A 26504-nucleotide genomic window follows, 5' to 3' on the forward strand; every position below is an offset into this window, starting at 1 on the left:
TAATCGAGTCCGGGCTGTATTTCTGGGAGGATTGTATTTATATGCGGCACATGATAATCATATGAAATTTCATATGGAATTTTACTACAGTGGTAACCCGATTTTGTCACTCCCCGATTTTGTCACTCCCCGATTTTGTCACCCCCGATTTTGTCACGTTTTTGACCCGATTTTGTCACGTTTTTTACCCGATTTTGTCACGCTTTTGATTTATCAAAAGCTTAGTATGTCAAATGTGTTAAAACACTGTGAAAAGAATTGTGTTCAACAAGTTGATTATCGTGGAGTTTCCACAAAAGTTGTTTCTTATCTCCACAACTATAATAGCTAGAAGGTTACTTTCTTTGACAATGACAAAGTTCTTTTTAATAATCTTCTCAAAAGTTTTGTAGAACATTGTTTTGCTCTATCTCTTACTGCTTGACAAATAAATTTTCTATCTTACTTTTAGGGGGGTTAATCAAAGAATCGTTTATACCATAAGAAAGAGCTTCTTACGCTGTGAAATTTCTCTGAACATAGTTAACCAGTATAATCAACCATTTCGGCGTAATTAAAAAACGCGTGTTTTCATACCTTTGGGAGTGCTGTGAAAAGATGACAAATGTCCACAGAGAGGTAGAAGGAAGTGCGACATGTCCTAAAAGTGATCAGAATGAAGTATATGTAGGGGAACAAGGGGTAAGAAGGCCCGGCGGGGTAAAAGGGACCACATCGATTTCGTCAAGAAATCCTTAAATTTTGTACACATGCCCCAGTATGTTTTGTTTATTAGCCTATCTAAACACTTTTGAGACATCCTGTGGCACTCGGCCGTATCTAACGTCAAAACTAGAATCAAAACAAACTTGTCGTTCGCAGTGTTTTCATGCGATATAATTTCAGCAGCAACAAATTTAAGGTTTTTCAGCAAAAAAAAGCTAAATATTTTGGCGTTTCTCTTATCACTGACTTTAATTGGGCAATTCTTGTTCTGCGTGTGGCGGAAAATGTATATTAAATAGTACGGATTGAGAGATAAAAGCAAAATAATGTAAATTGTTAGCTAGGGGTAAGACGGGCCATTTTTCACGGGGTAAAAGGGCCATACGTCATAGTGCTCATAAGGCTTATACAAATTTGGAAAAAAGTTTATGTCCTGCTCTCGAAATATTGTTCAAGGGGGGGGCAAGAAAAAAATAATAACATCAAACCTTCAATAACTAAACAAAAGAGAAGAAACCAGTGTATATTTTTCCAGATTAATAAAAGTTTCTTACAAAAAAGTTGTACAGTACTTAAATTTAAGTTCAAACCAACACAACTTTCAAATTTTTTTGATCCAAGCACATAAAGTAAGTATTCTGGCAGAAATGAATCAACTTGAAAATGGTGGAGTGCTACAGGATCACTTTAGAGAGCCATAAACGTGTAACTTGACCTTCATTTGAATTTTGTTTTTTACTTGCATGTCACTCGGTTAGTTACCTTGTATTTTAGAATAATCCAAATCTGTGTCACTTACTAGTTCAGAACTCGGTAACCACGAAATAGTATCGGAATCTAATCTTCTCGTAAAAATGGCAATTAAGGTCCTTAAAACTTTTTACGTGGAACGCATGTGCTATGCTACTGACATTTTTTAAGAAAAAAAATCTCTGACACCATTCACGTTTGAAACGCTTGTTTCTTGGTCAACCTTTTAGTCATATGAGTATCAGCCCATTCCTCAGCTGATGCTGGTTCTCAACAAAAAAGTGTTTATCTTTGATATATTAAGGATGCAAACGCACCACTATCAGAAGCGATTATCATTGTTTGACTAATAGCATTTGTCTAGTCCGGTGCACTTCGGATGAAGTGCAGTACTGCGCTGGGAGTTGTTTTCCAAATATCAGGGCTTCTAACAGCCCTCTGTCGAAGACCTTGAAAATTAATTGGAAAATGCCGAACATCGGCATAACAGGTGTTCCGAGTCTTTTTTTCTGTACCACAGAATCGACATATATCACCTTGCAGTTTCCCCATAAGCTTCAGATGATAGCGGTTTGGACAATGTCCTGTTATAAGATCAGTATAAATGTTTAGATCTTTCTTCGAAAGCTCTAGGATTTTGCGAACTATTGAAATGTTTGGAGAGATAAACTGTTTCGAATGCCTAGCAATAAAAGTGTTATTCCAATTTAATTCCACTTTCGTACATTTCCATACTAAAGCTCAGTAAAAAAGCAATATAACTTAACATTACTTGATTTGATGTAATGGTCGGGGCAACCGTTGATCCCAATGATAATCACAACATGACAATAGGCAGAAAAGTTTCGAACAGTTCAGTGACATCCTTGCTGCATGCGTCCAATGCATAGTAAAAAATTGTATCTTTAAGTTTTTCGTCCCTAGGGTAGGTACAAGGACACTACGGAATAAAAAGATCAATTAGGAGCCCCGAAAGCACCGAAAGCTTATGTTCCGGAATGTGTAATTTGTTGAATTTCTATTTTAATCTTATACCTAGTAGACCTGTGACATCCAAATATAATCCCACAGCAATTCGGAATATCTCCGTCAAAAGTGGTAGCAAATTTCACTTATACATTGTTTAATTGATTGATGCCTCAATCTAATTCGGTTCTTTTGAAGCAAGTTGAATTAAAATGGAACCAAATTTAAAGCAAATGGAGTAAAAGTCTAATTTCAAGCATCCCAATTTTCGGCGTAGGAACTTAAAGGTTAAGCACAATAGTCGCCTGTAACCTGTAGCAGGAATCAGAAAGCATAGAGGGTGTAGGATAGTTGATCGAGACTAACGAGATAATTACTTCAACTTTGCACGAATTGGGTAATTTAGAGATGTAAACTTGTTGAATTGTAAAAATCTGCTTACCATTAAAGAATGCGACATAATTGCAATTTATTTTTTTGCCCCTTCAAATTTCGAAAATTTTTGAAGGGGGGGGTGACATAAACTTTTTTTCAAATTTGTATAAGCCTAACTGCCTAAAGTTCTTCTGTTTAGTGTCTTAATAGATTTTGAAAATATTGAATGAAAAACCAACCTTTTTCCTGTTAAATTTGACTAACTATTTTATTATTCTGATAAATAAAAATTATCCCTGAATCTGAGATCATCCTGTCTAACACAGAGCCTCCCACGTCAAAAGAAGCCACAAGCCAACAAGTGCCATTTGAATAACACAATCAATGTAAATTTGGATCTAACGGAATCAAAATTCGATGATTCCAATTCACTTAACGTTGCCTTCTTTACCTTCACCTAAAGTTAATGGTATTCGAAGAGTAAACGTCCTGCTGACAAATCAACAAAAATAACGCCAAGAAAAGAGTAAATAAAAACCAGTGGAGTAATATAACCTCTACTCTTATTTTCAAAATGGAACTAGTAGTAAAGTTCCGTCTTTTAGCAGGTGTCTAAATTAAACTATACCTTCTTTTAGCATGTACCTAAAACCCCTTAAGAACTTGTTCTTACTTAGTTAATAATATTGAAATTGTGTTTACAACTCAAAGAAACCTTCAAATCTGCCACAATCCGCCTTACTCCGCCATGGTCCGTCTTACCCTTTTGGTGGTCCTTCTTACCCCGCCTGGTTGTGAACGAGTAATTTTTAGACGTTTCGAAAATTGATGACAAATCACGGAAAAATAAACTAATTTATTCTTTATATAATTTTTAATGGTAGATAAATGAATGCTTTTCCATGTGTGGAACAAGAAAATGTGAATTTTCGTACACATTTTATGCTAGCAATTTATTCGCTTAGGGTGGCCGTCTTACCCCGTCTTCCCCTAGTTCGTTCTAAGTTATCTGCAAAAAAATAAAAAATTGAAAAAATACCCGATTTAGTCACTGCCCCGTTTTTGTCACCCCTAAATTCATCATGGGGGTGACAAAATCGGGTCATTACTGTATTAGTTATGTGCAGAATATTTTGAGTGTACCGAGACCAATTAATGCAAATGTATTTCGGCAAATCTAAATCTGGTTAAGGGGAAATCAGCAGTCATTAACTTTTCGTCGGAAGCCCTAATTTCGGAAGCAGTTTTTGGGTCCAAAACAGTGGTTGTTTTTAAAAATGTATTCACTGCATTCTTCTGACCAATTTCAACACAGAGAATATATTTTTATGCACAGAGATTTTGTTTTAAGTGTTTTTTTTTTTGTTAGATTATAGTGACTTTAACACTTTTAGGTCATTCGTGACTTCTGCGAGGTTGGGATTTGAACCCGGGTCCTCGACGTGAGAGGCGTGAATGCTAACCACTACGCCGGGCTTGATTCAATTTTGTTTCAAACAAAAAAAAACTGAAATTTACAGAATCAATGACGACCTATTTCTCCTTAAGAAAACATGACAAAATCGGGATAATACGTAACAAAATCGGAGGCAGGCAAAATTAGGACACCACTGTAGTTCTAAATGTTTGAAAAAATAAAATGTTTCAAATTTTTAGTTGTCCGTTTCCTTTTAAACGTCTTTTAAGGTTGAACAATTTTGTCAAAAATTGGATAAGTTTTATTAAATTATGAAGGACAAAATAAGTTTCTTCTTAATTTTCACTCCTGTACAAGTATGCATTGATCTGATAGTACTGTTACTTATTGTCAGAGAAGCTAACAGTAATTTCCATGCTTTCGATTTTATTTCTCCACGCTCTATCAAAACAGCAAATATAATATGGTGGTTCCCATCTTGTACATGCAATAATCTTTCGATTTATATTTACATACCTGGATGTTACGTAGAAAGGTGATAACAGCGTTGGTTGGATGATTTATTTCACCACTTGACTCGCACACTATTAGTAAAGCGAACGTAGCAAATGTGACAACGTCGCATCAACGCGCTTCGCATAGCACAGAGCACAATATCGACACAGAGGATCTCCCACTCGAGCAGAAGCTGACTTCATTTTAAAATGCGCAATCGCATTTCATTCCTTCATTCTTGGTAAGCGGAACCATTCATCACCTTGCGCATATCAAACGAATTCGTTTTCACTGCCCAGAAAGATAAGCAGTGAATTGAAGGAAAAATACAAACAGGAAAGAGCACTCAACGGCGATTCCCCTACTTTCATTTACCTAGTCAAATGTTGTGTTGTCTTTTTCTACTACATACAGAACGTGGTAGTATATAAGGGATAAAGAAAGCGCGCATTCTTGAAGCCACGCCCTGTGCGCCATACCGAAAAATCCCTTCCAACTTTGTATTTACCGAGGGAAGCAAAAGGGAACAATAAGAAGAAGCCACCATCTACCTACGGTCTACTGGGGTGGGGTTAGACAGTTGGCACGCACAGGAGTGGGAGGTGTAGACACGGCGGTACGCGTACCTAACAACGTACACGCTTTACTGAACTGCGCTGTACGTCGATGCGGCAACGTTTCATTTCTACAGTCTCTGGAAACCCTCCGTACAGTCTTCGTTGTACACAGATTGCCGTTGTGTACGGGGCCCTACACGTTGTCGTTACGCTGGCATAGCAGAGCAAGCAGAACAAGCAGTGCGGTGCGCTTTTCGAACGTAAAGCGAACGAAGGAAACAAAGCGGAAAGAGAAGTAGAAAAAAAAACGGTTACGGTGATCGTTGTGTGTGGTGAACCATCTAACGAGGAGGCATAGGTTGTAAACGTCAAAATTGTGTGTCGGTGTGAGGTGAAAAAAGCAAGAATGTTATTTTTTGTGCAGATTTAGTTTCACAGTTTTACTATAGTAAGTGAAAATGTTTGATAAGTGATATTAGCAACGAAATTAATTGTGTATAGAAGAAACGGCAAGGTACGTGTTCTATCATATCATATTTTATCGTAAAATTTCCCTTTACGAACATGAAATTTACTGGGAAATTTATTATTAACTGTGGCCCTGCTAGTGTGCGCATGAGTGTGTAAGTGGAAGGTGCTCTAGGGTTGGTTTGTGTTTGTGTCGTTTCTATGATTTTGGGACAGTGTTGGTGTGTGATGTACAACCATGGGCACAATACTGGTAGCCACAGATACTGATACGTTCTTATTTTTCATAGTTTTGCCTACAGTTTATGCCTTGAAGGTTGAAGAAAAATAATTGTTTTGATTCATCGATGTTGTACGTCTACTGTACGTGCGTTCATCGATTTGTTTAGCATTTACCCGCGAACGTTTGCGGATGAAACATTCCAATGAATAGCATTGTTAAAGTTTGCGTCATAGTATCAAAGCATAGATATTATTTGCGTTTAAGTAAACATTTAAATTGGCTATTTAGTTAGATTATCCAATCAAGGTTATATGAAGACCTACAATTGAAAAGGACCCAAGTCCAAAATGTAAACAAACCCGAGTGAGAGTTAATAGGTGCTAGTCCAGGCATAGGAAAAACGATCTCTCACTCGATTTGGTTACAATTTGGACTTCAGCTCTTATCAATTGCTGGTCTTCATATTTTCTATGTTACGTTTCTTTCAAAAGTCTAACCTAAGTTTCAGATAAAAAGAGTTTTTCAATATGTATATTAACTTTTTTACTTTCAATTTTTGACAAAAGCTGCTTTAGTCAGCATTTAGAGTTTGTGTGGACTCATATTTTTTCTGAACTCATCAACTTTACAATTTTCTATAAGAAAAGTCTTTTGACCTAAAACTACGCCTTACGGGAAGGCAGGGACTAAATACAAAAAATCTAAAAACGAAAAGTAGTCAGGTTTTGAACGCTAATGACTGCGATTCTACGATATGCTACGTAGTGGGATTGTGTACAGGAGTCGACCGCATGGTTGACGTAGGGCAACTTTGGTCTCGGTGGCAAAATTATAAGCAGCAGCTGTTTTGAATGAACTTAATTTGCGACGATTGAGCAAGTCTAATACATAGTAGTATAGTCGGTGTTAAATCAGACCTGACCAAGTCGCAAAATTTTAAAAAATGAGAATGACAGCAAACGATCAAGAATTTTCTAACTTGTATTTTACGCTTATCAGATTACATAAATGTTGCAAACAGCAAGAGTTATGAGATGATTTCGAACGATTGATAGCTATAAACCATACAGAGCAGCAAACTTTGAATTGCAAATGGCTATAATAGTGTACTGATTCAGCCAGGGTGTATGTTAAAACGAACCGCAAGAATTTCGTTCGAATACACTCGGTTAATGCTAGTATTACTTATCAATGTGACTAGTTCAAACGTTCTACAGGAGCCACCAGACAAAATACGATACGTGGTTCTAACTCCTTTTTTTTATGGGAGCCTGGACCACTGCGACCACTCTAACTCCTTGAGAAAGATGTTAAATATATCGAAACGTCGGGCATAGAATAAATAAGTCCTGCCGAAAACATGAAGTTTGGAATCATAAACAATCGATAGCTCCACTTCGGTTTTGTATTCTTTTTTTCTCTTCACATTTGCTCTTTTGATTCCTGCACCTCAGCCAAGCGAAATTTAGAGAGTTGTAGACAGTTAGAATTTTCGAAAAATCGATTTTCTTTTCATATCATGATCGTAGTGTATCTGTAGGGTCCTATTCTATAAGTCACCTCGAGCTACTCGACTCGACTGTCTCTGTCGAGTGTCGAATGCGGGGAGGACGGCCAACGTAGCGGCTCGATAAATAACCAAAATAAAGCAAGCCCAGGCGTTACTTGCTGACAGTTCAGAACACTAGCTTTCTAGCGGTTAACTTAGCATTTACTGTTTTGTTTAAATTTTTCATTAGTTTCTGGCTTTTCCGTAACATGTTATTGTGTGGCAAATTTCGACATACTCACCTAGTCTATTTCTTGAATTAATGTGCATAATAGAGTGTACCCGAATGTCATAAACCAACTAATGGTCAACACATTTTACTTTGTTCCGCGTGGAGCACAACAACCCATCTCTCTTACGCCATGAACACCGGTAGCAGCTGACTTTGACAGGCTACCCATCATCGCACCGATGGTGATCATAATAGACACGTTTATTTTATACTTTGCATTTTCTGCAATACAAAAAAAAGTTTCTCCCAATACCTAGCACGTTTCCAGTAAGCTCTCTTGGTTTATCTCATCCAAGCGCGGTATTAAATGTATGGAGAAACAGTATAAAATGCGCCTCGGGAAAGCCGTTCTTCACAAGCTGGTTCCCAGCCTAAGCCGGCTCGCCAGGAGAGCCCATTTTATACCTTTCTGCGCTACCTAAATATTGCGTTGTGTGCTTTATTTATATTCGTATCGATAAGCACCTATCATCAACGCAAACGCCGGGAAAGATAGTAATAAAGACGAAATAAAAATAATATGCCATCATTAATCACTTGTGACTTTTCGCTGTCTTGCTCTTGCTCTTCACCTTCGCTCGGACCGGAGACGGAGGACCGACTTGTGCATCGTTTGCGTGGTGTTGCATTCTTTGCGCCTCGAGAATAATGAAATGCTTACAGTGGCCTTTTTATTGCACGGTTCAACCGTGTCGTGGAGGAATATCTGGCCGAAGAATGAGACATTGTTTATTTGTTTTTGTTGCCTGTTTTACTTAGCACTCACTCGGTTTCGTGCTTTGATGTTAGCCTTGCGTTGAGCAGCAGCGGCAGCGACCACGTGGCCCAGGTGAGTCAGAATTGGGCCTCATAGAAAGACGCACACTTGCTGGCCGCTCTGCTACGTAGTGGAATGCACTACAAACTTTGCGTTGATATCGGAATTTTCCATTTGAAACATTGTGCAAAATTTCGAATAAAGTCTGAAGCCAAAACTGGAATAAAAATGTAACTTTTAATAACTTTTTGCAATTCTCATTTGATTGCTATAATCTATAATCAGATTATAACCCCTATTCTGGATTTCAAACGAATGTTTATTTCGTTCAACTTGTTTAGAACGAGATGTTTTGTCCATTTGATTTTGCTGGCGGAAATTTCGTTCGAAAAAATTTTCGCTGGAAATATAGAATAGCGGTGTATAACTGGATTTGAACCCACAACACACGCCAAAGCATGTGACCCCCAAAAACCTGCGCTGAAAATCGCGGCTAACACGCTGACAGACGAGCAGCGTCACGCGTAGTACCTTGTAAGTCGCAAGGGTCTGCATTGTATCGTCGCCCTGCCAGTAAAAGCAAGTTAGATTAAAACTTCTCGGTCGGTGGTTTCTACAGTAGACGGAGGAAGAGGCACAATTTGTGTCTAAAAATAACCCAACCAGATACGTTGCTACCTTAGTAAAGGGGGTTATGCAGTCTCCTTTTGTCGAGCGCCTCTGTGGTTCAAAGGTACATGGGTACCAGCAAGCCACATGCCCTGGCGGGTGTTGTGGGTTCGAATCCGGTTTTATTCTCAGATTATAGCTTGGTTTAACCCATGCACCTTCCAGCATTGGACAAAAGGTAGGAGTCAAAACGATTACTTGTTAAGTGTAGCTAGTAATAACCCCCCTCCTCACCTTCCGCTCTTTCCCCTCCATTCCAAAAATTTTTCATTACTTTCCCCTACCGTCCTTTCATCAATTGTAGAATTACCGTTTCAAAAAAATATACAGGGTGTTAGGTAGCTTAGTGCAAATATTTCAGAGCTTGATAGAGGATCATATTTGACGAAAAAAATCTTTCTACCCATATGGCCAAATCTCAATCTTAACGATGAGATGCTCAATAACTCTAGCGGAGCGGAGTCACGCAGGTGACTGTGAGGATCGCAATTTGTCACCTCACCTAAAAAATTTAGGTGGGGTGACTGTGAGAATAGGGCCCTTTACTGGCAACTATCACTGCCCCCGCTAGCCATTCGTGCCGCCCGCTTGCCTTCTGTGTTAACTAAATTTGTCCTTGAAACTTTACATACAGTTTCACTATTGACTGTATAAAAGACTATTATTCAACGACATATTACTAGTTATGTTTCGTTCAGTAGTTTAGAAGTTATAGGAATTTGAAATATTTCATTCAAACGTTACACTTTTATTTTTAATTTTACTAAGTGCTACCCAGTATAGTAAACAAAGATGTAGTCCTACGTCAAAATTTAACGTATATCTTATAAATTATTTTTTGCCCCCTATTTTTTCCAAGGGGGGGTGGGTATAAAAATTTTAAAAATCATTTGCAACGTCCTAACTTTGTAACTTTGTGCCTCTAGTTTCTGATAATAAATAACAGAAGTTGGCGCTAGTGTTTCATCATGCGCCATCAGTCAGAGTATGCTTGAAACTATCAATGTTTCCCTGTTGAATACAACAGATGTCGTTGCTTTGTAACGCATATTGTACATTTCGGAAACAACTCAATTTTGCGCGACAATAAATTTACCAACGCAGCAACATTACTTCAGCTCCTGGCTCTTGTACGGTATCAAATCATTTTTCCGGATTCTCGGATGAATGGTAGAAAGATGCTATGGAGAGGTATAGGAGAAGTTTGTTTTTTATCAAAGTTAGGGAGAAGTCATGAAAATTAAGTATAACAGTGTAACTGTACCACAAATAAAATATGATTAGTGATTGTTTTTCAGGTTGGTAAACATAGATAAGTGAAAAATTTTGATTTTACTACCACTAGAAAGGCGCCATCTCTTGAAAAGCAACGGTTCGTATGGTGTCCTATTGCTGTCAAATATTCTACGTTAGTTATTCAGTACTAGTTGAGCCCGAATCTTACGATCCGGAAAAAAATATCTGTTCAGAACAACTGCGGATACATTCCATTGATCAGTGTTTGCGAAGATGTTTAATCTTTGTATTAGTTCTTTGAGTTCTTATAGGACTATAATATAGGACTAAGATATTGTACATAAAAGTTTTTATGGTCGTATTGGATTTTATTTAACTGAATAAAAACTTCTGGCTGTTTGCAACATTTATGTAGTCTGATTAGAGTAAAATGTTGTTTAGAAAATTCGTGATCGTTTGCTATCATTAATTCATTTTTTTCAATTTTGCGCCTTGGTCCGGTCTGATTTAACACCGACCATATGATATCGCGACTAGCAATCGAGATGAGCAGGCGAGTCGAGCAGTCGAGTCAAGCAATCGAGTCAAGCAGAGTGGTCGAGCATTCGAGTCGAACAGTCAAGTCAAACAGTCAAATCGAGCAGTTAAATCGAGCAATCCAGTCGAGCCGAGGGTTCGAATCTTAGTAGAATCAGGCCATTCGATGTTAAGTGACTTTAGCATGGGTTTATTCCCAGGCCCCTCCTCATTCTTCCTTCTGCATTCTGCATTTACTAACAATGAAAGCCTCTTGCCAAGGTAAGTTGTAAGAGTGGTACTTGCTTGAGGTGCGAATGAAGCCGCTTGTTCAAGGGCAAATTATAGCTTGTTGTGTAGAGGGAAAAAGGGGTGAAAATACACCGACACTTTAAGCACGGATAATAAGCAGTTCGCTCACTCTATAGCGATACTGCAATAACAACGAAGTGCGGAACAACACCTGGATAAGATCACAATAGATCAAAATGCTGGTTATAGTGATAATATCCACACAAAAAAAATCCAGTCGAGCAGTTAAGTCGAGTAGTCCAGTCGAGCAGTTGAATCGAGTAGTCTAGTCGAGCGCTTGAGTCGAGCAGTTAAATCGAACAGTTGAGTCGAGCAGTTCAGTCGAGTAGTCCAATCGAGCAGTTGAATTGAGTAGTTAAGTCGAGCTGTCGAATCAAAAGGTTAAATCGAGCAGTCGGGTTGAGTGACTAAGTCGAGCAGTCTAGTCGAGCTGTTCAATCAAATCGAGTAGTCCAGTCGAGCAGTTAAATCGAGCAATCAGGTTCAGCAGGTAAGTCGAGCAGCCGAACAGTCCAATCGAGTAGTTAAGTCAAGCAGTTCATTCGAGTCGAGCAGTTGCATTGAATAGTCCAGTCGAGCAGTTTAATCAAGCAGTTAAGGCGAGCGTCGAATCGAACAGTTGAGTCGAGCATTTCTATCGTGCAGTTAAGTTGAGCAGTCGGGTCGAGTAGCAAGTCAAACAAATGTGTCAAGCAGTCGAATCGAGTAGTTAAGTCGAGTAGTCCACTCGAGCAGTTAAATTAAGCTGTTCAGTCAAGCAGTCAAGTCGATCTATCTAATCAAGCAGTTGAGTCGAGCAGTTCAGTTAAATCGAGCAGTCTAATCGACCAGTCCAGTCGAGCAGTCTAATCGACCAGTCCAGTCGAGCAGTCTAGTCAACCAGTTGAGCAATCGAACAGTTCAGCAGTCGATCAGTGAGGTGACTGAGAATGAGAACAGAACCCATTGCTACGAAAGCATGACGTCTTGTCAGGGACCTGTTTTTAGTTGCCGATAAGCCTTTTATGACGTCCTGTCAGAGTCCTGTTTTTCGGTACAGACATAAGCCTCTTAAATAAATAGATCTTATATAAATAGATGTTAACAAACACTTTTTCTAAAGACTGTTTGTCGTTAGAACGCATATTTAATAAGTTAAAAAATATTTTTAAAAAATCTCACAATCCAAACATTTTTTTTTAAATTTCGGGCAACTTAGGGAAAAATTAAGTACTACAGATTTGGCCTATAAAAAATTTCCATCAGGATATTTCCAAAGAAATTTAAGAAAAAAATCAATTAAAATTGGTTTTATTTTGTTCAATAATTTTTTTATAGCTTGTTAAGAGAAAGAGCTATAGGGTTACTGTACTTCATCTTTGATGAAGACACCATACCTTTTCGGGCGCAACTGGAAAAACAAAAATTTATATCACCAAAAAAGGTGGGTACACGGTTACCTTAGCGATGTAAAAAGTTTTTTTTAAGAAGACGGTTGATTAAGAAACCTTTCTAAAGGCACAATTTTCTCTACAGATCGCTAGGATGTAAATTTGATGAGTTATAAAATAGTTTTATGATGGTGAATGACCCTTTGGGTTAAAACCACTCCCAAAAAAATGGTTTTATGTATTATCATTGTAAAGTAGAGAGCATTGAAGGAAGGGTAAACCCAATTACACACGCATAACATTCAACAAGCATATCGGTTACTCAATAGCAGAGGTGGGCACCGCTAACCGAAATTTTAGCTTCGCTAACAGCTAATTCGCTAAATCAAAACGTTAGCTTCGATAACCGCTAAATCAATCAACAATTTAGCGGAAGCTAACGCTAACCGCTAACAGCTAAATTTGTTAGCACTGTAGAATCAACATTACTTAAGCGAAAAGCGCTGATTTCGGCAATAAAAGATAATTTTTGTTTCAAAGGTAGTAATAAAATTTCAAGTTTTTAGTAAAAATACAATGAAATCAGAATAAAGGGAATTAGCAGGTAGAAAATTTGTAAAAACATATTTTGTTGATAATAATTGTCCTTGGTTGTTGTGAAAACTTTATTGCGTTGATAATTGGCCCAACACTTATGAATTTATTAAACTAGTGATGTCCGAGAAAATTGAAAAATCTCCCTTGATGTTTTCAGTGAATTTTGGAGGCCTCGAATTTTTTTAAATATCGATTTATTTGAGACCGCGTACAAAAGTAGTCCTCTACGGACTTGAGACAGCAACTTTGTTTACGGAAGTGCACTTGCCGTATTTGAACGGAAGGTATTGCGAACTATTTTTGGCGGAGTACAAACGGATAGCGGAGAGTGGCATAGGCGTATGCACCATGAGTTGTCACTATTTGGAAAAAGTTGGGAGACTACTGTGGCCGGCCACATCGCAAGGATACCGAACGATTGTGCAGTAAAATCTGTTCTCTACAAGAGCCCCACCGGCACCAGGAATAGAGGGGCCAAACGAGTTAGATGGCTTGACCAGGTTGAAGCCGACTTGCATGTGCCGAGACGCGTAACGATTTGGAAACGAGTAGCCCAAGACCCAGGGGTGACATTGCGATTCTCGTGTGATTTTGGTTCGTTTCGACCACGCTAAACGAATGGGCGAACCGAACCAAAATCACTCGAAACGAGAATCGCAATGTCACCCCAGAAGTACAATGGAGAGGAATTCTTGATACGGTAAGAGCCACCCCGGCTCTTGGCTGGTAAAGTACGTACAAAAGTTTGGAATTTGGAACCTTTCAACCGAAGCCTGTGTGATATTTCTCACAAATTTTCCTTCTGCCAAAAAAAAGTTAGCGGTTTATTTAGCGGTACATAAATTTAGCGGAAGCTAACAAAAACGCTAACGGTTATAAAAATTAGCGAAAACGCTAACCGCTAACCAAAATGTTAGCTGAGCTAATTAGCTGTTAGCGGATTAGCGGAATTGTGCCCACCTCTGCAATAGCGATTACAGCAAGAAGAAATGCACTGCGGGTTACACAGTACACCCGGGCGATATCACAATAGATCAGTGTACTGATTTCGTCTGTGTGAGGTCAATACTGGAATACAGCTACATTGTATGGTATCAAAGAATAGAAAACAATTTCTATTTTGTAAATTAAATTGGACATCATTTCCTCTTCCATCATGTGAAGCACGCTGCATGCTTATAAACATATGGCAAATATGCCTTAACGTACGTAATACCTCCCAATTATCCAGGAACTTTATGTACGACTCAGTATTTCAATCGTGAATTTTTAGTGAGGCCCGCGTCGAAGCACTGCACAGTGAGGATTTTTGTCGTAAAAAAAGTTCTTTTCTTTAAATTTCAAAATGCTGCTAAACTAGGTTCTAGAGATGGTCGGGTATGAAAATTTGAATACCCGAACCCGACCCGTACCCGATCAAGAAAAAAATTGAAAACCCGTACCCGACTCGAACCCGCAAGTTTATAATTTTTGATACCCGAAGCCGACCGCAACCCAACGGGTACGGGACGGGCCCGGGTACCCGACCATCTTTAGTGTTAAATGTGGTCAATAGGGATACCCGACCCGACCCGTACCCGATTTCAAAAACAAAACTTAGGAACCCGTACCCGACCCGAACCCGCAAATTATTTTTTTCAATACCCGAACCCGACCCGAACCCGGCGGGCACGGGTACGGGTGCGGGTTTCGGGCAAATTTTCCGCTACCCGACCATCTCTACTAGGTTCAATCCTTTGCTGGCAAAAGTAAGACATTTATATAAGCAGTGTGGTACTTGTTCACACCTTGCGTATGTTTCTAGCAGTTTTTTTTTTGGCAAAAAAAGGCGGTTCACTCTAGTTTTCTCGGCATGAAGTGGCGAAGAAGTCCATATCTTTAAATTGTGCTGGAAGAAAATTGATCTTTTTTTGCCACAAGAAAACTTTTCTTGAGGATTCCAAAGGCAGGTTCTTTTGACTCTTCTTTCACAGAAAAAAGTAATTCGCCTGATAGTATCGTTTTTACAATGTTGCCTCGCAGGTAGAGGGTTAAACAAGCAGATAACTTTTCGCAAAGCTGAAAACGTTGGTTATATTCTGTCATTTCAATTTCAATTCTTAGTTCGGTTTACTACCGTATTGATAGTTAAATTTTGTTTCTGCAATTGTTTTACAAGTCTATATTTTATTCTAGTAACTTCTTCGAGATGAATGGAGATGAGTTCTTGAAACAGCACTTCTTCGCAAAACTGTTTTTTTTTGTGTTTTAGACAGTTATTTTGCTACTTCATAATAACTGTTTCAACAGTCTCTAGATGGTCACGAAAAAATTACTAAAACCAAGATGCAGTGTGCCTCCTAGAATAACAGTTCCCCTTTAATATCCGGTATTTCGTACTCTCTCCACTAGCTCGCAGAGTGCTTTCCCCAGTGCTTCCGAAGCGAAGGCGAATGCTTTACAGTGTGTGACTGTGTGCCTGTCAAGTTTACGCTATCTCCCACGAGAACGACGACGTCGACTCCGGAAGGTCGCTCTGTCTGATGTAGGTATCTCATTCTAGAAGGAAACCAGAGCACAGGTCTGCTCTTGACTGCTGTGCTTGTGCTGACGCTGTCGGTCGAATAAAATCGGAAAGCAAAAGATCGGAAAAGTATGGGGCCATCGATTCCTAGATTTCTAGATGCTGTTGGTTGTTTTCCGCACCCATATGCCGGCGCGATGCGATGACGCGACGGTATGGAGCAACACCCAGCGGGGGGTGAAAGTTTGGCAGTTATAAATTTTTAAGCACATTTTCGCACTTGTGCTGAAATTAACTTAGACGCGTTTTTTGGCGTTCTGGTCGTATGAGTGCCATGAGTCTCAGATGTGAATCTTTCGCGTATCATATTTGGCCCTTCCTATGGCAGAGATGCTTCTAGAGTACAGTTCACTAATTGGGTTGATTAGTAAGTTAGTAAAATTACGCTTTTTTCATTATGGACAAGAAAAAATTTTTGTTAGAAAAACTTTATCCCTTAAAAATGTGCATTTTGCGAAGTAAAAAAGACTTGTTGGCCGCATATCTTAAAAAAAAAAGATCAATTACTAAAACGGACTATTTTGGAAAATTGATTTTTTAAATGCATTTTTTCAGTGTAGAAATTTGTGGAAATTTTATTTTTTTCAGTATTTTTTTTGGAAAATTCAAGATATTTTATAAAAGCCACCCATAGATCATGTTATGTACGTACTATTATTTTCAAATTACATTTTATATAAAAAAGTGACAAAATTTGAGCGCTTTCCAAAAGTTAGTCTGGACTATTTTACAGGAACTCTTTACCCACACAAAGTTTCATTGAATTTTGAGAAGCTGATGCCAACCTTTGATTGAGTTGGCGCGAAATTTATTTACGCCTGTATTACCATCCCTTAATCGAAAAGTTTGATGATGCTTTTATTGGTTGTTTTAGGTATTTCCGACTATATTTTCTGGTTTTGAATGAACTTCAATTCAAATTGCATACGCAAAGAACAGATTGCATCGCAAGCGACGGTTTCTTTCTTCTATTTACCTGTACTCCAGTTCGCAGTTCCGAAGAAATTGTCCACTAGTGGCCGGCATGGACGGAAATGAAAGAAACTGGTATTAAATTTCGCAAACCTTGTTGTTTTGGTTAAATGTGATTATATCGTGAAACACTTCCTCCTTCCGCTGAAGTAAAGTTTCGCAGCCCATTTACGGCTGCTTGAAATTATTCACACCAAGCTATTGCGCATCCAAGGGCACAATTTATTTTGTTCCAGGTCAGGTATAAATCTCAACCCAACCCAACACTTTATTAGCATTAGCCTAGTTCTTGTCAAACAATCATCTTAAGTAGCAAAAGAGTCATTGAAGAAAATGACGGTCCGCATATGGACGGAGTATTGAAAATAGCATAAAAAAGTATGTTCCACTTCATGGTAGTTTGTTAAAATATTTTTTCTTGTTTGTCATTTCACAGTATAGTGATAAGAGATTCGCAATAGAGATTTTTTTGTTTCGAACTATCGAAGTTTTGGTCGAACTATTCGATTTTCCTGTTTCCAAAATTAATGTCTATTAATGTAATGAACTAAGCATCGCGAAACGAACTTTCTCAGCAATCCAACAATCATATCATTTGGAATAAGCTTTTCACAAAATTTTTCAGGGTGGTCCAAACAGAAGTCAAAGCAACTATGCTCTAACTCATGCAAACTTATCAAAATATTCTATCCTTATTCAACGATTTTTAATTTTTTGTTGGTGAAAATTTTCCGATAGGTTAGGCCTTCACAAATATTTTATCGAGTTTTTGTCCTTTCGACGCTGGGCAACTGAAGAGGATGAAATTTCTTAAACAAGCAATAAAAAAATTAAGTATTTTACAAATCTATTCTTGATTTTCATGTTTAGGTTATTATTTTTCAAGTCAAAATAGACCTATCAAAAGAGATACAAATTCGATCTTTTACCGCTTTTTGGTCATTACATTATTGTTTGAATCTAATTTTCTGTTTCGTGGTAGAAGTTTATAGCCAGTACAATTTTTTGTAGAATGAACTGATCTTATTATTATTTAGTTTTATGAACAGTTTTCTGTCATCTGCTTATACAAGCATACAAATAGATTTCATGGAAAGGAAACGTCATTAACGTAAAGTAAATAGAAGAGTACTCAGATGTAAACCTTGGGGTACACTAGAAGGGTACATACAGTGGTAGACATTCGTTTCACTGCACTCTATTTGTCCTTAATTGTTGTTTAAATAAAATGCAAGTAGTTCATTGCTCCATTTTGGTTTCAAAAGGCGTGTTTTGTTTATTTGTTTAAAATTAATTCATTTAAAATAACTCGAACTCACTATTTGCAAAGAAAATAACTTAATTATGTGAAAATGGAGTATATACTTGTTTAGTCGTACCGCCAAATTTCAGTGAATAAATAAATGTTTCGCTGGAAATTTCAAATTCAATCCGAAATTAATCTTTTGTATGACCGCCTTCATTTCGGATCTCTCCCAAAATTCGACTGGAAATTAAATCCGACGGTTTTCCAAGTGTTACCATGTCGATTTTAGACCAGCTTTTCTTATTTGCTACCTTAAACCTGAAATATGTACTGTCGATCATTTGACCAGTCAAGTAGCGGAACGTTTCGCTTAGATAACCATGGCTGCTGCAATACAATATTTTTAGTGGCATTATTTATAGGAGTGGCATGACGCTCTACTGGCTCAGTGTTGTCGTGCCAATAACAACTGCAGACTCCGGCCTATCTAAATTAACCTTTTTATCATGTGAAAGTACAACATTTTCCCTTCTGAATAGGGTCTAGGTCTAGTTCTAAAGGATTTCTTTTAACAAAAAACAGTAGATTAGTTATATTTTTGAGAAAATAGTTGTAACATGTTAAAGTTATATATTGGCAAAGTATTTATTTAGCGAAAGGAAAGGAAAATAGGCTGAATTTTGAAACAGACCGAAAATATCCTCCCGTGGAGGAGGGAACTTTGCACTATTTTTTCAAATCGACTTATCAGTGTCGCTTTTGAGCGATCCTAATATGGCTTGCTCTTAAACAATCTTATTATATGACATTCTTCCACCGTCAAACGAATATCTGTCCCCTCTTTAAAGAATTCAACCTAATCAAAATTTCGCATGGTATTTCTTTGGTTTACATTAATTTTGCTCATCTTAAGCATACAGAGACTGAGCAATCTACTTTTCACAACGACCAACAGCTTTTGTTTTCTGTTCAACCGTTTTTTATTCCTCCGAATGATGCCTGAATACTGTTCCTCGTCGCTTGTCGGAGAAGGTAACTGTGGGATGCGGGTCATTGATATTATAGTAGTCAATGAGTTTGTTAGTTGACCCACGCCAACGACGCCAATAAAACAACAACGACGTTAACAACACAATACGTAACAACGATGCACACAGCATGAGTATGACGCTAACAACACGACACATGACTACAACGTCAACAAAGGTACCGCAGGCTAGTTTGGAAAATTGCAACATTGAACCTCGAACAGCGAAGCAGTCAACAAGTTGTTTTTCCCGTAAGCTTGCAAGAAGACTGAAGAAAGACTAATAATCTTACTAGGTAGGAGCAGATTCCACATTTGGCGATCCTACTATCGAAATCAGTTTTGTATCCTCTGAACGGCAGAGAATTTTTTTTTTCAAACAAAAAAATGTAAAAAGGTAGATTTGACTGAAAAAATGGCTTATGGGAAAAAAGTTTTGAAGTGTCTTCGGGATGACCACACATGCGCGTTTGGATAACCGTCTTAGGAGGATTGTGAGTTCGGGAAGACCACAAAAATGGCGCGTTGGGATAACCGCCTTAGGAGAGACTTTTGTTACTGTGTGTGAGTTTGGGACGACCACAATTGTGAGTTCGGGACGACCATAAGAATGGCGCGTTGGGATAACAGCCAAAACATGATTGAATAGTAATGACTCGTATGTTCGGGATGACCACGAGTGCGGGTTGGGATAACCGCCTAGCAGGAAACTATAGTTTGTTGTTTTAAATGTGCGATCGAGAAGTCCACATCCGTGATCAATCACTAGATGTAAGCTTGTTTCAAGACGAATTTGTATGTAAAGTCGAGCATAGCGATAATGACACTGGCACGTAATGAGAATAATTTAGCGTTTACGTACAATCAAATTTAAGGTACATCAAACAAACGTACACTCTAATCTTTCAATTGTAAATTGAGTACCTTGAAATAGCTTCCGTATCTTATATCTGTTCAGCTGTTACAGATACATTTGTTCTCAAAATGGTCAGCGAAGGAAGTTATGTCCGAGCACCCGAGTACATTACAGACTCTGAGGTCAGTGTTCTTGATGAGCAAATTCAGACATCTTCGGGCTCAAGAAACTCAAATGTTTTCGTTATCACTGAATCTTTGAATCATGCAGAACATTATACCTTTTCCAACATGCGCCAAGGACAGGGAGGATCGGTGATTGGTTTTCATGCCAAGTTGATCGAAAAAGTCAGACTCTGCGGCTATAGTATAGTGGACCAAGAGCGGTTTGTCAGAGCACAGCTTATTGAGGGGCTGTCAAACAAAGCCCTGGCTTAATCTGCTAGGACTTACGGATATGAGATCAATTACATTATTCAGTCGGCAACCCGTAAAAAGGCCGCAACCGTCCAGCTTATTTAAGCAGTTATATTCAAGTCTGCGAGCGCGAGGATTTGGACCATTGTAAATCTAAATAAATTTTTAAAAATCAATCAAAATTTTTCATTTATAGAGAAGAGGGAAGATGTGGGATGCGGGTCATTGATATTGTAGTAGTCAATCAGTTTGTTAGTTGACCCGCGACAACGACGTCAATAAAACAACAACCACGTTAACAACACCACAACACATAACAATGATGCACACAGCACGAATACGACGCTAACGACACATGACCAGTGCTGTTAATATTCATCAGCATAGCGTTCAAACTTCTGGATTATCAGTCTACCTTGCATTGAAAATCTGCTTGCTTTGATCAAACGTACATAATAACTAAATGCAGCAAGCATGAACTTCATGCACGAGAATATACAATATCAGCGCCCTGTGATATTGTAACAAACTGATATTCACGTTTGAGCAGTGAAAATCAATAAAAAAATTTATGTTGTTATTTAGCATCTATTGCGTTCAGCTGTAGTGCTAGCCCAACTAGCTTCGAGGTACGATGCTGGTCTAACAAGCCAGTCGTCGTATGTTCGAATCTCGGCTAGGCGGTGCTTGCTAGTTAGAGTCAGTAGGATTGTTGCACTGGCCCCGTAATTTTCCTGTACTCTAACAGCTGGCTGCGAAGTCTGTCGATAAAGAAGGGTAATGTCTAAAGACGGTATAAACCCATGGCTTTGCTTTTTTTGCGTTCAGCTGTTGGACATAAGATTTTTCTTTTCATTTACTGCATTTAAAATTGTTTTTTTCCTGAAGTGAATATCACCTTGTGGATTTGAAAATCACTTTCTCCTGTTCTATTTTCACGATATATTGAACTTGTATACTACGATGAAAATCACTGTGCAGTTGTACATACGAAACTCAGAGGCATAAAAAACAATGTATGCTAAGAAAAAAGATTTTCTGTTTTGTTTGAAATTCGGTGATAATTAAAGGTCCTGCACATGACTACGACGTCAACAATCTAATAATCTTACTAGGTAGGAGCAGAATCCACAGTAACATCTAACAGAGAAAGAGAGAGAGCCAATTGATTCGTCTTCTGCGCTTTGCCAGTGAACCGCCGAGAATTGTGTTCAGAGCACGACGAAAGCCTGTCTAGCCAATTGATTAATCTGAATTAATTTATCATAACCTATAAAATTACTGTTACTACTCAGAAAATCCAGGTTTTCTAATGTCAAACATGTTGGGAGACCTCTGGGTAATCCAACGGAAATAAATGAAATCATTTGGCTCCCTCCCAGTTTACCTTGTGGTAAAACACTGATCTAACAAATTAGTCAGTCTATCGAGCACGAGGTGGTCGACAGGTGGAAGCAGTTCTTCGATGCGCATCTCAATGATGATATACCAGGAGGAGATGAAACGGAAGCTAAGCTAACAGTGCCAACCAACGGTAACAGTATTGCAGCTCCCGATCTTCAAGAGATCCGATAAGGAATCGGCCAACTGTAGAATAATAAAGTTGCCTGAAAGGACCGACGCTCGACAGAACTCTACAAAATTGGCAAAGAACCACTAGCAACGGCACTTCACTGCTGGATAATTTCAAGGCTTTGGGAGGAGACGAAACTACCGGAGGAGTGGATACAAAAGCAAAGTGCTCCTAGATCTTGTTACGTCACCTATTACCTATACCGAGGTTTTCGTGGGGCAGCATCAGGCGAGTTTCATAGGGGCCCGTGCTATCACGGATAAAATCTTCCTCCTCTTCAATAATACGAATAACGAGATTTAATGACGAATTCAAGGTTTAAATCGAGCCTACTTTTCTCTCCGCGAGACGCTTCAATCAAAGAGTAAGATGTATAAAACGCTAATCAGACTGGTAGTCCTCTACGGACTTGAGACAGCCATTTCGCTTACGGAAGACATATTGTGCACTTACCGTATTCGAACGAAAGTTATTGCGGACTACTTTTGGCGGAGTACAAACGGATAGCGGAGAGTGGCGTAGGCGAATGAACCAGGAGTAGCATGCACTACTTGAAGAGATTCCCATCGTACACCTAACGAAAGTTAGGAGACTATGGTGAGCCGGCCAGATCGCAAGGATGCCGGACGACTGTACAGTGACATCCGTTCTCTTCAAGATTCCCATCGGCACTAGGAATAGAGGGGCCCAACGTGCCAGATGGCTCGGGTGGGTTGATGCCGATTTGCGCGTGCCGAGAAGCGCAACGAATTGGCGACGAGTAGCCCAGGACCGAGTACAATGGAGAGGAATTCTTGATACGGCAACAATCACCTGGACTATCGGCTGATAGATACTATAATACAGTGCGCCCACGCATCTGATTGTCATGGGTTTCAAGGCAGCATACGATGTAGTCCAGCGCAAAAAGCTATAATGCATGAGAACGGGTTATCAGATAAACTGATGCGGTTGATCAAAGCTACCCTGGAAGAAGAGATGTGTTACGTGCATCTTTCGGTATTCATCGATATTCTTGAGTCCTTATTGCATAAAGGCTTGCGGCAAGGGGATGGACTGCCCTGTATGTTATTTAACATCGCTATTGAAGGTGTAATGCGACGAGCGTGTTCCTAGTCTCCGCAGCCGACCTTAGAATCATATCTATAAACCTTGGAACGACGGATGCCAGAAGCATTGGATTACAAAGCAACGAGTCAAAAATCAATCAATCTTTAACAAATTACCTAGCACATTATTGTGAGGGGGAGGGGGGTTGAGTTTGCGTTACTTGTTGTTACATAGGGAGAGGGGAAGTGATGAGTATTCATTATTTAAGAAACAATCGTATTGACAATGTTAAAATCACTTCAGTAATATGAGCATGCAAGATTCGATCTGGCTTTCAGTCATGTCTTTTTCGAGGCTAAGCGGACTTTGTTACAAACTTTATTACAAACCCGTAACATCAATGTCATTCTTCTCATTTTGGTTTGAACCACAACTCTAACAGCCGCACCAGCTTCACGATTGGATACAAATTAGCAGGTTTCGATAGATCTTTCAGTTTATAAACTGAAAGTTTACCGAAATAGTCGAAGATCAGTGAATAAAAAGCAGTAAAAAATCGTCCCTCTCTACCAGTACTTCGGTACTAATGGCTTCGGAGTCAGCAGGATGAAACTCCTCAAGGATACCAATTATTTCATCAGAGTTGAACTTGGGATACCTCCCAGCAGGAAACATTCGAACAGATGGAGGAAAAATATAATTAGACAATTTTTAAATGTTCATGGTTATCTTTCGTTTCTCTTTCGTTTTTCAAGATTTAATGTTTTGTCGTTGTTTTTCTAGCAATCATCAACAGCAACATAGGGATTGGCATGTTAACTTCGATTCAAGCGATATATGTATGATGTATCAATATTGTAGCTTTGGTCAGTTGGACTGATACCTTCAGAAAAGACGAAGCCTTCCGTTATTACGAGTAATCGTAGTGTTAATTGCCTGGTTTATTTGGTCGACGGCATCAAAGTTTTTCGTGTTAAAAGTTTCTCGAAACTCTGTAATTTTTTAAAGTGAGCCCCAAATGTTAAAAAATTCGTTGAAATAAATGGAATAGTAGATATCGAATAACCTATAAATATCTTTCCTAATATAATTGAATTCTTCCCTATTCATTGTGCTTAATGACTAATAATTTCCTTGCCTATTCTCCACAATTAATTCTACATCAACTGCAAAAACGTTAAAGTACAGTCAGTCTCAGCTAAGCTGTGCTGACACTACCACATGATTCCCAGCTCATGTTATTGACTAAATTGTCTTTTTTCTTTTCAGGTGAAAATTAAAACGTGGCCTTTTCTGAGGTGAGAGAGATAGCATAACAATTAACGAAGAACAAGCCGACGGCATAGGAATTTTTCCACGAAACAAGAGGCGCCCAGAGCAATTTGTTGTTAATTGATAACAAAAACACGTCTTGTAATTATCCATCGTTGGAAAGTATTGTTCATAATTATCGTTATTTCTGGATTTACTACATGCCAACGTTCCGTCGGCTTACAGTATTTAGGTTAATCAAATATTTTTCAATCAAAACGTATAACAATTTGCTCAATCCCATTTTGTCACTTTTACGTAATATTTTAGGTAAAAATTAATTGCGTTTTTGATACGTTATCCGCAGTTATCGGGAAATTTGTGCTTTGCTACATCATATCATTAGAAAGACATTTTCGAGTGCTCTTCTTCAAAAGTCTGGGAATCATTGCTAAAATTGTACACGTTATTGCTAGCATTCTGTTTCCATTTGCATGCAAGCAAATTGCACGTAGAGAGCAGTTTTTCGCAACGTAAACTGAATTCCGCTAGCCGGAAAGGTTCAACAAACTCGCAGCGAAACATCACTTGTAATTCGACACAAGACAGCACATCGTCGGTCAGCCACGGTTTGGTCAGGTATTTTCCCACACGCAAACCCGCACACAAACACACATACTTTCACAGTTTTCCGGCCGGTCTGCTGCTGTCTGAATTTGATATCCGTCCCATTCCGGCTCAGACTGAATGAAAACGATGACGTTCACGGTGTTCTGATTGCTTTTTTCGCATGCTCTCTGCCACTGCTGCTCGCTTGCTGTCGTTCCGGTTCCACAAGTTGTTCATAAATGACGGAACCACAGGCTTGAGGCCGTAACCGATGGAAATTCAATTTTACCTCCTGCATGCAGTTCCTCTCAGTTCGTTTTTCGAATACTGTAGTATGAAGTGGAAACAGTAAAAGTCGGCTATTGCATTAATACCAGTAACGGCGACATCACCAATACCAGCACTACCAATTGCCGCAACGCAAGAAAAGTACAACTACATAGGTGATAGCCAAAGCAGTCTGCTAAGTAGTGATGCCAGTTGTACGGCCGTCTGTGCATGCATAATGTTGGAAGTCATTAAATTTGGAGATTCCTACTAGTTGAGTAATTCAAGAGTTATTCATCCATTTGTTAATTCTTTATAATTTGCGGAATTGAGTGTACCGAAGTTTTTGGGTACTCAAGTGTCTGCATAGCTGGCATCGCTGCTGACGAGCAGCAGCAGGCATCAAATTCGGCACTGACAGCAATCATCCGACCCGAGTAACTGGAAGGTTGTTTTTGCCTCATAATGCGCAAACTGAACTGATGCCTCGTCGGCTGGCGAGAGCGTCAAGGTCAAGGAAACGCAATTTGCTCCCTCCACTGCACTGACACAACTGGCAGGAAAAGTCCTAGGGGTGTGTAGAGGACGATGTTTATCTCGCTGATCGATCATATATATGTAACCTAATTTTCAGCAAACTGAGAGTGCATTCATCCCAGCGGAAAAATCGATAATTTAATCTCTTACTTCGGGATGATTTATGGTACACTTTGACAGTTTGGGATGATTGTTGCTAATTATATTATGACTCTATTCAAAATTATATTAATACAAGCTAAGAAAGATTTGCAACAAGAAGCAATTGTACTCACAGAAAATAAGTTCAAATTGTGCGGCTCAATGGCACTCGAGAAACAGCTAATTGGTGGTTCACTTCAACTGTAGGGATTGAAATTGGCTCCGCTCACGACTGCTGCAGTTCAATCGACTGCTATTGAATCAGTAATTTCGTGAAAGTTTGCATAATTATAGTATACGTCGTATCACTAGAACAGCAGGCAGGCGAGCGATAACAAACCGAATAGAATACTGATTACAATGGCACTTGAAACAAACGGTCACCGGTTTTAGGAACCAAAGAGAAAATCATGCATGATGCACACGGTATTTGGCAAATATTTGCCACTCTTACCTATCGCTGGAACCACAATCTCAAACGTGACCGAAGGCGGGAGACAAGCAAAAGAAATTCACTATGGGCTTATGTCATTCACACCAACACACGAGATGACTATCAGTTCGAGACGGACGGATGGTGACCGACCGACAGATCTGTAGCCCTGTCCCGTCCAGCAGGGAATCAAGTTTCAGTTCTCGTGACGAGCACCGACAGTGCCAGTTTTGATTTTTTGCTGGTCGAACTTTTATTTTTGTTTATTTCTACTGCTGCTCTAATGTGTGTTATTTATTTTGATTTTGAATAATTCTCAATCAGTAGCGAATAGGTATTAGTGTTCGTAGCGCGGGTTAATAATGCCGA

The 26504-nt window shown here is 38.9% G+C and overlaps 2 protein-coding genes across 4 annotated transcripts in view; both read right to left on the reverse strand.

Annotated features, from left to right (window-relative positions):
• Positions 1 to 26138, reverse strand: part of LOC128744181 (D-2-hydroxyglutarate dehydrogenase, mitochondrial) — a 46753-nt gene extending 20615 nt beyond the window's left edge. For 2 of the 3 annotated variants that reach the window (XM_053841002.1, XM_053841003.1), the window contains exon 1: positions 25837 to 26138. The gene's annotated coding sequence lies outside the window, so the exon portion shown is untranslated. Of the gene's footprint in view, positions 1 to 4729; positions 5011 to 25836 lie in introns of those variants that run through there. The other variant, XM_053841004.1, reaches the window with a different exon arrangement.
• Positions 1 to 26338, reverse strand: part of LOC128744182 (D-2-hydroxyglutarate dehydrogenase, mitochondrial-like) — a 64231-nt gene extending 37893 nt beyond the window's left edge. Inside the window, exon 1 of the mRNA XM_053841005.1 lies at positions 26157 to 26338. The gene's annotated coding sequence lies outside the window, so the exon portion shown is untranslated. The remainder of the gene's footprint in view (positions 1 to 26156) is intronic.
• Positions 26339 to 26504: the final 166 nt, after the last annotated feature.

Source organism: Sabethes cyaneus, chromosome 3 (assembly GCF_943734655.1).
Source record: "Sabethes cyaneus chromosome 3, idSabCyanKW18_F2, whole genome shotgun sequence".
In the NCBI taxonomy this organism is placed as follows: domain Eukaryota; kingdom Metazoa; phylum Arthropoda; class Insecta; order Diptera; family Culicidae; genus Sabethes; species Sabethes cyaneus.